Here is an 11,021-nt window from a genome sequence, read left to right on the forward strand (position 1 = left end):
CAATAAACGCATGCAATTTTTTTTTGCTCAAGGGGGGTTATGTTCTTATGATGATGAGAGAATAGGCAACATTGAGGTGCCCTTGAGGCACAAACATCTACAGAAACAATGGGTACCCAAGAAACTTACTCCAATAAACACTGATTTTTGTGTTAACAAGAGGATATATCGCATAGAACCATCATCATTACATGGTTTGGGCCTATTTTCTATGGATGGAATAAAGGTCTGTTACAACAAAGTTGCTGAATTGATGGAGTATGTCGGACCTTGTTACAATTATAAAAATTGGATGCAGATTGTTCGATATAAAAAAAGTATGCATAGGTATGCACTCTCAGTGATATACAATAGAAAGATGATCAAAGTAAAAGAGTGGCTATGTACATTGATGGAAGGACAAAAGCAACAGGGAATATTGCAGGTTTTATAAATAGTACACAACTTGGGTCAACTGATAAGCAACCCTATTGCATATTTGAGGCGCACGAGGGAAATAATGTATTTGTATGTGCAATAAAATCAATAAGTGCAAGGGAAGAGTTGCTAATCAATTACAATTTGAATCCCATAGATACAAACAAAGTTACTATCATGGGGGTGGTACATACTATATACCATTTAAACCAGCTTTCAATTAATGACTTCAATATACCATTTTATTATTAAGTTTTTTTGCTAAGTCTATTGGTTTCATTTCGCTAATGTTTTTTTTTTTATATTTAATCTTTGTCACAGGGCAACATTCATCTGACACATAGCACATACATGGATGTAGCTCCCAGCCCTTCTACCCAGTAGGTAAACCTAATTGTAATTTTACAAATTAGATAGAAGCAAAATATTATATTATTATATTTTTTTTCTTAAGGGTTTTCGAGTAATTTTGATAATGTTACTAATATTCTTGTCATAGACGGATGTTCGGGGAAAGACACCTGCATTGCATGATGACAATACAATGGTGGACTCATTATTATACGATGATGACATCACATATTCCACATAGCTTGTCGCAATGATGAGAAAGATCCAAAAAAAAGTTAATAGAGAAATTATTTCTCTGGCATACCAAGTCCCTCAAACTGATGCAATAAAAGAGAGGTTGCGACAATTGATACAAAGAGCACAAAACTTGCAAGTAAGCAGTAAAAAAATCTTTAATTATAACATAAGTTCAAAAATGGTTTATATTTTATACTCTTTTATGTCAGGTTCTAAAATATGTACGTGTTGTTTTTATAGGAAATATTGCGTCCTCATCAAGTTGGTGGCCATGATCAGGGTACTCCAAGTAGTTCAGATGAAAGATATTACATTTTGAGTGCTTGTTGTTAGCCCTCAGTAGGGTTTGGATAGTTTTCACCAAAATGGCTATAACTTTTCAAAAACAGATCCAAAATTAATGAAACCAAAAGGAAATGAAAGTATATTCATGCCACTTCAATCTCCAACCAGTTTCCAAATCCAATCAATGCATTTTATGGTGGAAAACATGTGGATAATAGACAACAATATTCAGAAAACTGAGAAAGAGTGTAGGGAATTCAAAAGTTTTTATTATTCAAAGGCTCTAAAATTGACTGTTCTGCTTTAAAAAATTGGTCCTAGTTCCTCATTGTGCTCTTGGTGCTCCTGCACCACTGTGTTATTGCTCATAAATTTAATGTTTTGTATATTTAATGTATTATTCTTCAGGTGATGTCCATATTCCTGTGCAAACGCCACCTCATCAGATCCCATCATCCCCACTTATATTGCCAACTACAATGTCGACAACACGCATCATGAAGACATCCAGTAGTGCACATCACACTGACCCCATATTTGGTAGATCCCTCTTTTTCTCTCTCTTTTGTTATGTGTTTATTTCCCTTGAAGTGTTCTTTCTTGGGGGCATTTCATAGTGGATTCATTTTCTGTAGCAAGACATGTACATGAGGATGCAGAGGTCACTAGTGGTGATACCATAGCATCATTTCCTAGATCTTCCCATATTGCTAGTATGGGAACGTTGCTGGTCACATTTGCGGTGACCGAAGATTTGCTTCTCATAAAGATAGAGAAGGTTCCAAGTACTTTAAAATTATTTTTCTATATAGAGTAATTTTAATTTACTTATTGATCACTCATTTTGGACTAATTATCCCATGATTTGTTTGCAGAAAATGATATTTTTTATAGAAATCTTAATGAAATTACATTGGAGATCTTTGGGCCCACCATACGTAAATCGTGGAATGAGCAAGAAAAAAAGTTAAAAGATGAGCTCATAAATCGTTTGGCTGGGTTGTTCGGAAATGACACATTCGAGAAAAGCAAGGTCCTTGACCAAGCTAGCAAACATATAAAGTATGTGAGGGACTAGTATAGGACACATTTAGAGAAGAAAAAAAAGCATGAGCGTCCCCCCATGATTCTAGAGAGGCAATGGAAGGAGATTTTGGATGCAAAGGAGAGAGTTGAAAGGAAAAAAGGAAATACACCTCCAGGTAGAAGAATGTATGTGATACTATTAAGAATGTAATTATGTACTAATTACTCTTTATATTTATATAATCTAACATATTTCAAACTTTTAATAGATTGCTCGACACATCAAAGACAACTAAGGCAAGACTAGAAAAGCACAAGCAACACAAACTCGGCTCTGATGGTTATATGAAAGTTGCCGCATGAATTGTAAGTATCAATAAATGAATTATTGCATCGAAATAATAAATTGCAAATAATTTTTTTAGTCATTAAATAATACAAGCAAAATTTATGATATTAAGAAAAAAATGCAAGGCTCTGAATTCAATAGAGTGCCTACAAAAGATGACATGAAAATTGCTTTTTGGGAGGGCTATAGAGCCATGGCTGAACATCTAAAAGGATTGAATGGGCAAACAGAATAATCTAGTGCATCTGTCAATCATGTAAATAAACTAAATGAAAATTATTTAAAATTGAAGACTTGAGCAATAATCTATTCGATGTTAATTTCCAACATAATGTGACTATATTTGTTTTAAATAATCAAGCAATCATAACAATGCACATGACATTGGAATGCAACTCGCATAGGGTGGAACACAACCTGCACATGATGAAGGTCATGTTGTGCATCCCAGTACTGGAGGTATTCACATGCTAAACAATTTTTTTAATGTAATGATTATTACAATTAAACATCTTTAATTGAAATTGGTGTAGTAATTAATGTAACCTTTTTTGTTTTTATTTAAGAGCATGTAGATCATGGTGAGCAAGTTGAGCATGATTTAGATAGACAACATCAGGAATGTGATGGAGCCCCACCAGGTAAAGAGGACCACCGTTATTCCTTGAAACGAATTTAATTGCAATTGGTGTATTGATTAATGTAACCTTTCATGTTTCAACTTCAAAGGATTTAGAGAGTGTTCATGATGTTGAGGATGAGCATGTAATGATTATTACAATTAAACATCTTTAATTGATATTGGTGTAGTAATTAATGTAACCTTTTTTGTTTTTATTTTAGAGCATGTAGATCGTGGTGAGCAAGTTGAGCATGATCCAGGTAAACAACATCAGGAATGTGATGGGGCCCCACCAGGTAAAGAGGACCACTGTTATTCCTTTAAACAAATTTAATTACAATTGGTGTATTGATTAATGTAACCTTTTGCCTTTCCACTCTAGAGGATTTAGAGGGTATTTAGGATGTTGAGGATGAGGCTAGACAAAATGATCAGGAAGATGATGTGGCCCCATCAGGTAAAGAGAACCCCTATAATTTTCTTTTAATTAATGAAATACTTGTAACAATAATATAAAACTCATGAATTTAACCCATTTCTTTGTTATTGTAGTGGACCCCCCTTTGTATACGCATCCTCATCATGAGTACAAGACTAGGCATACATTAACTAGATCACGAGCAAAGGGCAGAAGAACTGAAGAGGGGACAAATTATGAAGACAACGATCGTCCACTTAGGCTTTACCTCCAAGCTTCAAAAAGAAAAAAAAATGATTGTAATCTTATTATATATTAACGATTGGATTTTATGTGTTAATGAATGTTAATGGATGATATGTGTTAATGAATGTTGATGAATGTTACTTGTTAATGAATGCTAATGAATGATATGTGTTAATGAATGTTTATGAATGTTACATGTTAATGAATGTTAAGTGTTAATGAATGTTACGTGATAATGAATGAATGTTATGTTTCATTAATGGATGAAAGAATGTTAGATGTTAACGGGGAATTTAGAGTGATTTTTGGGGGGGGGAGGGGAAGGGGCCAAATGAGCTTCCACCTTCGCATGGTTGGCCTTGTTAAGTAGAGAATATTAAACTATTCTTGAAACAAAGATAAGCTCAATAAGGTAACACACTTTTCAATATTTCATTATGCTCCATTGTTAATCTTATTGATGCTAAGCATCTTGTTTGCAAGTTACATATTCAGTGTTGCAGGTTGTGAACATTCTTCTACGAGACAGTTCCCCATTACAAGTGAATGCACGCCTCATTGGTTTTGAGAGTTTATTTTGTTCTAGAATAGACACACTTTCTCTGTTCATTCCTTAACATTTGTTAATTTTGTTTTAGAATAGACATACTACCTCATTTTGTTCATTTTGATTTTATTTTGGGTCGAATTTGAAGAAAGAGCATGCATAAAAGGAGGTGGAACTGCTGGAAACTGACTGTTAAACTAAGTTATTGATTCTTCACTAAAACCCCTGGATCCTGATTCTGATTCTGTTTAGGTCCTGGTTTGAGCTTGATTCCCCTTGGATTCCTCCAAGTTCCTTCTTATGTGGCTGGTTATTCACACAAATATCAACTAATTCTGAACTTTAACCCACAAGATTACCAACTTACCCTTCAACACTAAGCCCTCTCAAGGGACCAAAACTTGATTTCAACCTTCCCAACTTGGTTTGACACTTCCTAAGGTCTTCTCAAACCCAAAACAACATGATTTAATAGAATTAAAACTCCCAAATGACTGGTTTATACCCAAACCCCAAACTAGGTACCAACTAGGCTTATTTCCCCAATTAGGTCTCCAAACCTTGTTTTTTGGACTTAACTTCCAAACTTACCAAGAAAATTGGAAAAAAATTCACATATTAAGATACCCTTTTCAGAGATACACAACATATCAAAAATAATCACACTACTCCTTTGGATCAACTATACTAAATGATGACTTTTACCCCAAAACTAGGCCTAATTAGGCCACTTTTACAAAGCAAGTACCAAAAAAAATTACAAACAATACTCAAAACCCCCAAAAAGTCTTGATTTACCCTATAAAACAAATTATTTTCATTCCCATTCAAAGAGCCATGCTCATTTGTTACCCCAAAACACAAACCCTCCTTTCTAGAAACAAAAACTAGGGCCTTCTCAAAATGAACCCCACAAGCACTTCAAAACCAAAAAAAACATTGTCTCATCTTGCATTAAACATATATTAACACATTTCATCAGAAAAACATACCCTCATTAAGGAAAATCTTTAGATCAAATACATGGTACCATGCACCCCCTACTCACACAACACACAACTTGCTCATTTGGTGATCACCATTCAAACATTCATGCTACTTCTACACACATATGGTTAGTATATGTTATTTTAAAACATATTGAACCCATTACACAAGCCACAATAGAAAAAAAAAGTGGAATGGGTCATTCATCCATAATAAACACCAAAATCCAATAAAAACTGTCATATAACAACCTTTAGGACAGTCAATGTTTTGGTGCACAAAATGATTGATTAAACATTCAAAATGAATTTAAATTATTCTCAGAACATCCACCAAACACTTTCCAATGGGTGCATATCAATATGAAGAAATAAAACCACAATATGCTTCAGATTTCACTCATGAAATGCAAGGAAAACATTGAATTTTTATTGCAGTAGTTTGTTTTCACATAGATAAACCTTCAAATCAACATCAACAACCTCTCCACATGTGAGAATGAGGTTTTTAAACACTATTATGATTCCTTATGATAAATCTCTCATGCATTCTTGTAGCTATTTCATCTTTATCTTCCTAATAATGAAGTGCCTACTACGCTTAATCCTTTGTAAGCTCACTGATATTAATGTTGTTGATATTAATCCTTTGTAATATGCAAAATTCAACCCGATGGTAACACCGAAAAGTAGAAGCATGTGATATGGATAGCATACACCATTTAAGTCCATCGACATAACACACACTAGTGGCAATGGAGAAATCTTGTCTTGCCAATAGCCGATGAGGCTATTTGTAAGACTTATCCTGATGGACACTGGCAAAAAGTAAAATGCATCGGCAACGGTTATGACGATAAAGGGTCATCGGTGTAGACAAAAGTAGTTAGGATTTTTTTATTTTTTTAAAATGTTGGGGAATGTTAGAATTCCGATGAACACCACAAGATAATTGACGATGTTGCCATACATGCGATGACAAAAATGTCACAGGATGCAGCCTCGTTCGTCGTCTTAATCATCAAAATTCTGACATCTCCTTGAAGATGGTCCATCGACAAAACACACACTAGCGGCAATGGAGAAATCGTGTCTTGCCGATAGCCGATGATGCTTTTGGTAAGACTTATCCAAATGGAAATTGGCAAAAGTAAAATGCATCGACAAAGGTTTTGATGTTAAAGGGTCATCGGAAAAGGTTATGGTGATAAAGGATGCAACGAGGTTGGAATTTCGACGTCTCCTTGTCAAACAAACATGCTGCCTAGCAGCAATGGAGAAATCTTGTCTTGCCGATAATCGATGAGGCTATCAGTAAGACTTATCCTGATGGACACTACCAAATTAAAATGCATCGACAAAGGTTATGATGATAAATAAAGGGTCATCGACAAAGGTTACAATGATAAAGGATGCAACAAGGTTATAATTTCAACGTCTCCTTGTCAAAAAAACATGTCACGGGTGCATAGAAAGTTCTGACGTGGTGTCGTCTGAATTTTGACGTGAATCCCATCATCGGAATCACCGATAAAAAAATAGCGACGAACAAATACGTTAGAATTCCAACATTTAGTTTTCTGAGTTTTGACGAACGGTCATCAGAAAACTACTCCAAATATACTAGTTCTAGGACCAAATCTAATATCACAAGCGTTGACTCTTTCACCTACTTTTGGAGAAAAAAATTTAGAAGGACTAAGGCACCCAACTCCTTAGTTTCAACAAAATTTATTGAAAAAAAATTGATATTGAAGTCACTTGACATTACAAAATATAGTCTCAATTTTTATATTTCATAATTTTATGTCATCTTGTTATCAAATTAACCTTTTGATCCATATCTAAGCTAATAGATTTTCTCATTTTGATATACAAATTTGTTGACAACAAAGTTACTAGACTCCATCTAAGTATACTAGATTGATGCAAGCAAATCAATGCATACAACCCAATAGACCAACTAATCCCTTATCAAACAACTAACTAATTCAAATGGGCTCATTTAATTATCCACCAGGGAACATGTCTTCTTGGACGATGTTTGTATTATATGTACATTGGGAGATACCTTTAGGTTGTTGTATTGATGTGCATAGAAAATTATCTGAGAGTAACAAATTGAATTGAAAAGATAACAATAAACTAGACTAAAAATATAACCATGTTGAAAATAAATCTAACTACACAATAGTCATTGAGGGCTAACTAGTTAAGTGATATAGTAGTGGTTGCAGGCGATGCAACTCTAGCTATTAACTATGATGCAATACAACTTATTCTAAAAATCTTATTACTAACACTTAAGCATCTTAAGAAATGATCTAAATTACTAAGAGTCACAACAACTAAAGTGGTCATTGCTTAAGTGGCTATAATCTTGCTTATTAGCATTCAATATTCAATCTATAAGCTTCATTTCAAAATCATCATCTTATTGCAAAACCAATGATATTACATGGACTGATATCAAACTTGTTGATTGAATAAAGATACTAATAACAAAACTATAACTATTTGGTTACTCTTCTCTTCAACTCAAATAGCTTGACTTGGATTCATACATAGAATCCTAGAGTTAGATTAATTGCAAACTCAACAACCTATAACAAATCTCAATTCTCCCATAACAACAAGGAGATGACTTATTCTTTCCATAACTAATAATAAAGACTTAGCTAAAAGGAGTAAAGAGTGTTTTGGTCCTCTTTAAACTCTTACATTATTAAGAAACAATCATGGTTGAAAACATGTCGAAACATGTCATAATAATTTAAGCCATGATTGTAATTTCCATTATTTTCTCCTTGTTCACATGATTGCATTTCATCCTAACCCATGACATCAACAAGAGATATAAGATTCAAAATTGAACCTCAACACATTCCACAATTGTTGCCTCCAATCTCACCACTTTTTACTTAGCAAACTTCTAGCAAAAATAGCCCCTTTACTATTGTGAATATCTCCAAATTATTTTTGGGTTCCACATTCCTCTTTTTCAACTTTATACATATTAATAAAAATCTATTTTTCAATAAGAAATGAGGGAGACATCCTTGTTTTACTAAACTTTCTTTTTGACTTTTTGGCACTTTCCAACAATAGCTAAATGGTGACAGTTGCCAACTTGTTTCTTCATCTTTCCAATTGAATGAATGATCCAAACCTCTCACAAATAACATGTTAATCCTTCTAAAAATACAAGTGAATGGACTCCATCTAAGTGTAATATATTGATGCAATCAACTCAATAAACCAATGGATCCCTTAACAAGCAACTAACTAACTCAAATGAGCTCATTTAATTATCCACCAGGGATGTGCCTTCTTGGATGATGTTGGTATTATATGTACACTAGGAAAGACCTTTAGGTCATTTTATTGATGCGTATAGAAAATTATTTGAAAGTAACAAATTGAAAAGATAACAATAAACTAACTAAAAATATAACAATGTTGAAAATAAATCTAAATACATAGTAGTCATTGAGGCTAACTGGTTAAGTGATATAGTAGTAGTTGCAGGTGGTGTAGCTCTAGCTATTAACTATGTTGCAATACAAATTTTTCTAAATAACTTATTAATAACACTTAAGCATCTTAAACAACAATTTAAACTACTAAGAGTCACAACACCTAAAGTGGGCCTTGCTTGAGTGGCTACAATCTTACATTAGCACTCAATCTTCAATCTATAAGCTTCATTTCAAAATCATATTCTTCTTGCAAAACCGATGATATTACGTGGATTGATATCAAACTTGTTGATTGAATAAAGATATTGTTAGAGTTATCATGTATTAGCTAATAATTATTTATTTAATTATTAGTCTATTATCCTCTACACTGAAGCTAAACTTTGACATTTAATAATATTATTCTAATTATTAAATACATGCTATCCCTTTAGGGTTTCTTTAGGGTTGCATAATCTCCTTTTATAAGGATTGTATTGTATTTCTTTTTCATTCCCTCTCTGAATGATAATCATTTTCTTCAGAACCATTATTGCTTTTTTGCCTCCATTCTTCTCTTGTGACAGGTATTTTGCTTGCAGGTGTTCTTGGGATCTTTGAAGTTGTATTTCTCAACTTCTTCATGGTATCAGAGCCTACATTTGTTGCTACTTGTTCCTGAAACAATGGGTCTAGGCAATTAGGCCTGATGAGGTACCCAAGTACAAAAGATCTCTCACAACTGGAGAAAGGGAGAAAGCCTCATGGGAAAAACTCCTCTCCTAAAGAGAGAAATACAAGTGAAGGACTAAAGAAGACTCCAAACAAGAAAATGTCCCTGAATAAACGAATAAAGGATGAACATGAAGAACACCATTGAAGCATGAAGCTGCAAACACTGTCGAAGAATAACTGTCGATCTGAAGAACCTCCACTGAAATAGAAAATGATCATGTATTAGCTAATAATTATTTATTTAATTATTAGTCTATTATCCTCTACACTTAAGCTAAACTTAGGCATTTAATAACATTGTAGATATTTAATAATTATTCTAATTATTATATACATGTTATCTATTTAGGGTTTCTTTAGGGTTGCACACCTTTTAGGGTTGCATAATCTCCTTGTATAAGGATTGTATTGTATTTATTTTTCACTCCCTCTCTGAATGATAATCTTTCTCTTTAGAGCCATTATTGCTTTTTTGCTTCCATTCTTCTCTCGTGATAGGTATTTTGCTTGTAGGTGTTCTTGGGATCTCTGAAGATGTATTTCTCAACTTCTTCATATACTAATAACAAAACTATAACTATTTGGTTACTCTCCTCTTCAACTCAAACAACTTGACCTAGATTTATACATAGAATCCTAGAGTCAAATTTAATTGCAAACTCAACAACTTCTAACAAATCTCAATTCTCCCATAAAAACAAGGAGATGACTTATTCTTTCTATAACTAATAACAAAGACTTAGCTAAAAGGAGTTAAGAGTGTTATGATCCTCTTTAAACTCTTACATTATTAAGAAACAATCATGGTTGAAAACATGTAGAAACATGTCATAATAATTTATAAGCCATGATTGTAATTTTCATTAAATTCTCCTTGTTCACAATATTCCATTTCATCGCAACCCATGACATCAACAAGTGATATAAGATTCAAAATTGAATTGCAACACATTCCACAAGTGTTGCCTCCAATCTCGCCACTTTTTTACTTAAACAACTTCTTGCAAAAATAGCCCCTTTACTATTGTGAAGATCTCTAAACTATTTTTGGGTTCCACATTTCTTCTTTTTAAATTTCTAAATCATTTTGAAAATCTAATTTTCATTAAGAAACAAGGGAGATATCATTGTTTTACTAAACTTTCTTTTTGACTTTTTTGCACTTTCCAACAATAGCTAAATGGCGACAACTGTCAACTTGTTTCTTCTTCTTTCCAATTGAATGAACTATTCAAATCTCACACAAATAACATGTTAATCGTTCTACAAATACAAGTGACATTTAATAATCACCATTCATTTGTTAGGAAAATGTTGTCTCAACCTTGCATTTACATAGGGTTA

The sequence above is a fragment of the Cryptomeria japonica genome, chromosome 5, assembly GCF_030272615.1.
Source record: "Cryptomeria japonica chromosome 5, Sugi_1.0, whole genome shotgun sequence".
In the NCBI taxonomy this organism is placed as follows: Eukaryota; Viridiplantae; Streptophyta; class Pinopsida; order Cupressales; family Cupressaceae; genus Cryptomeria; species Cryptomeria japonica.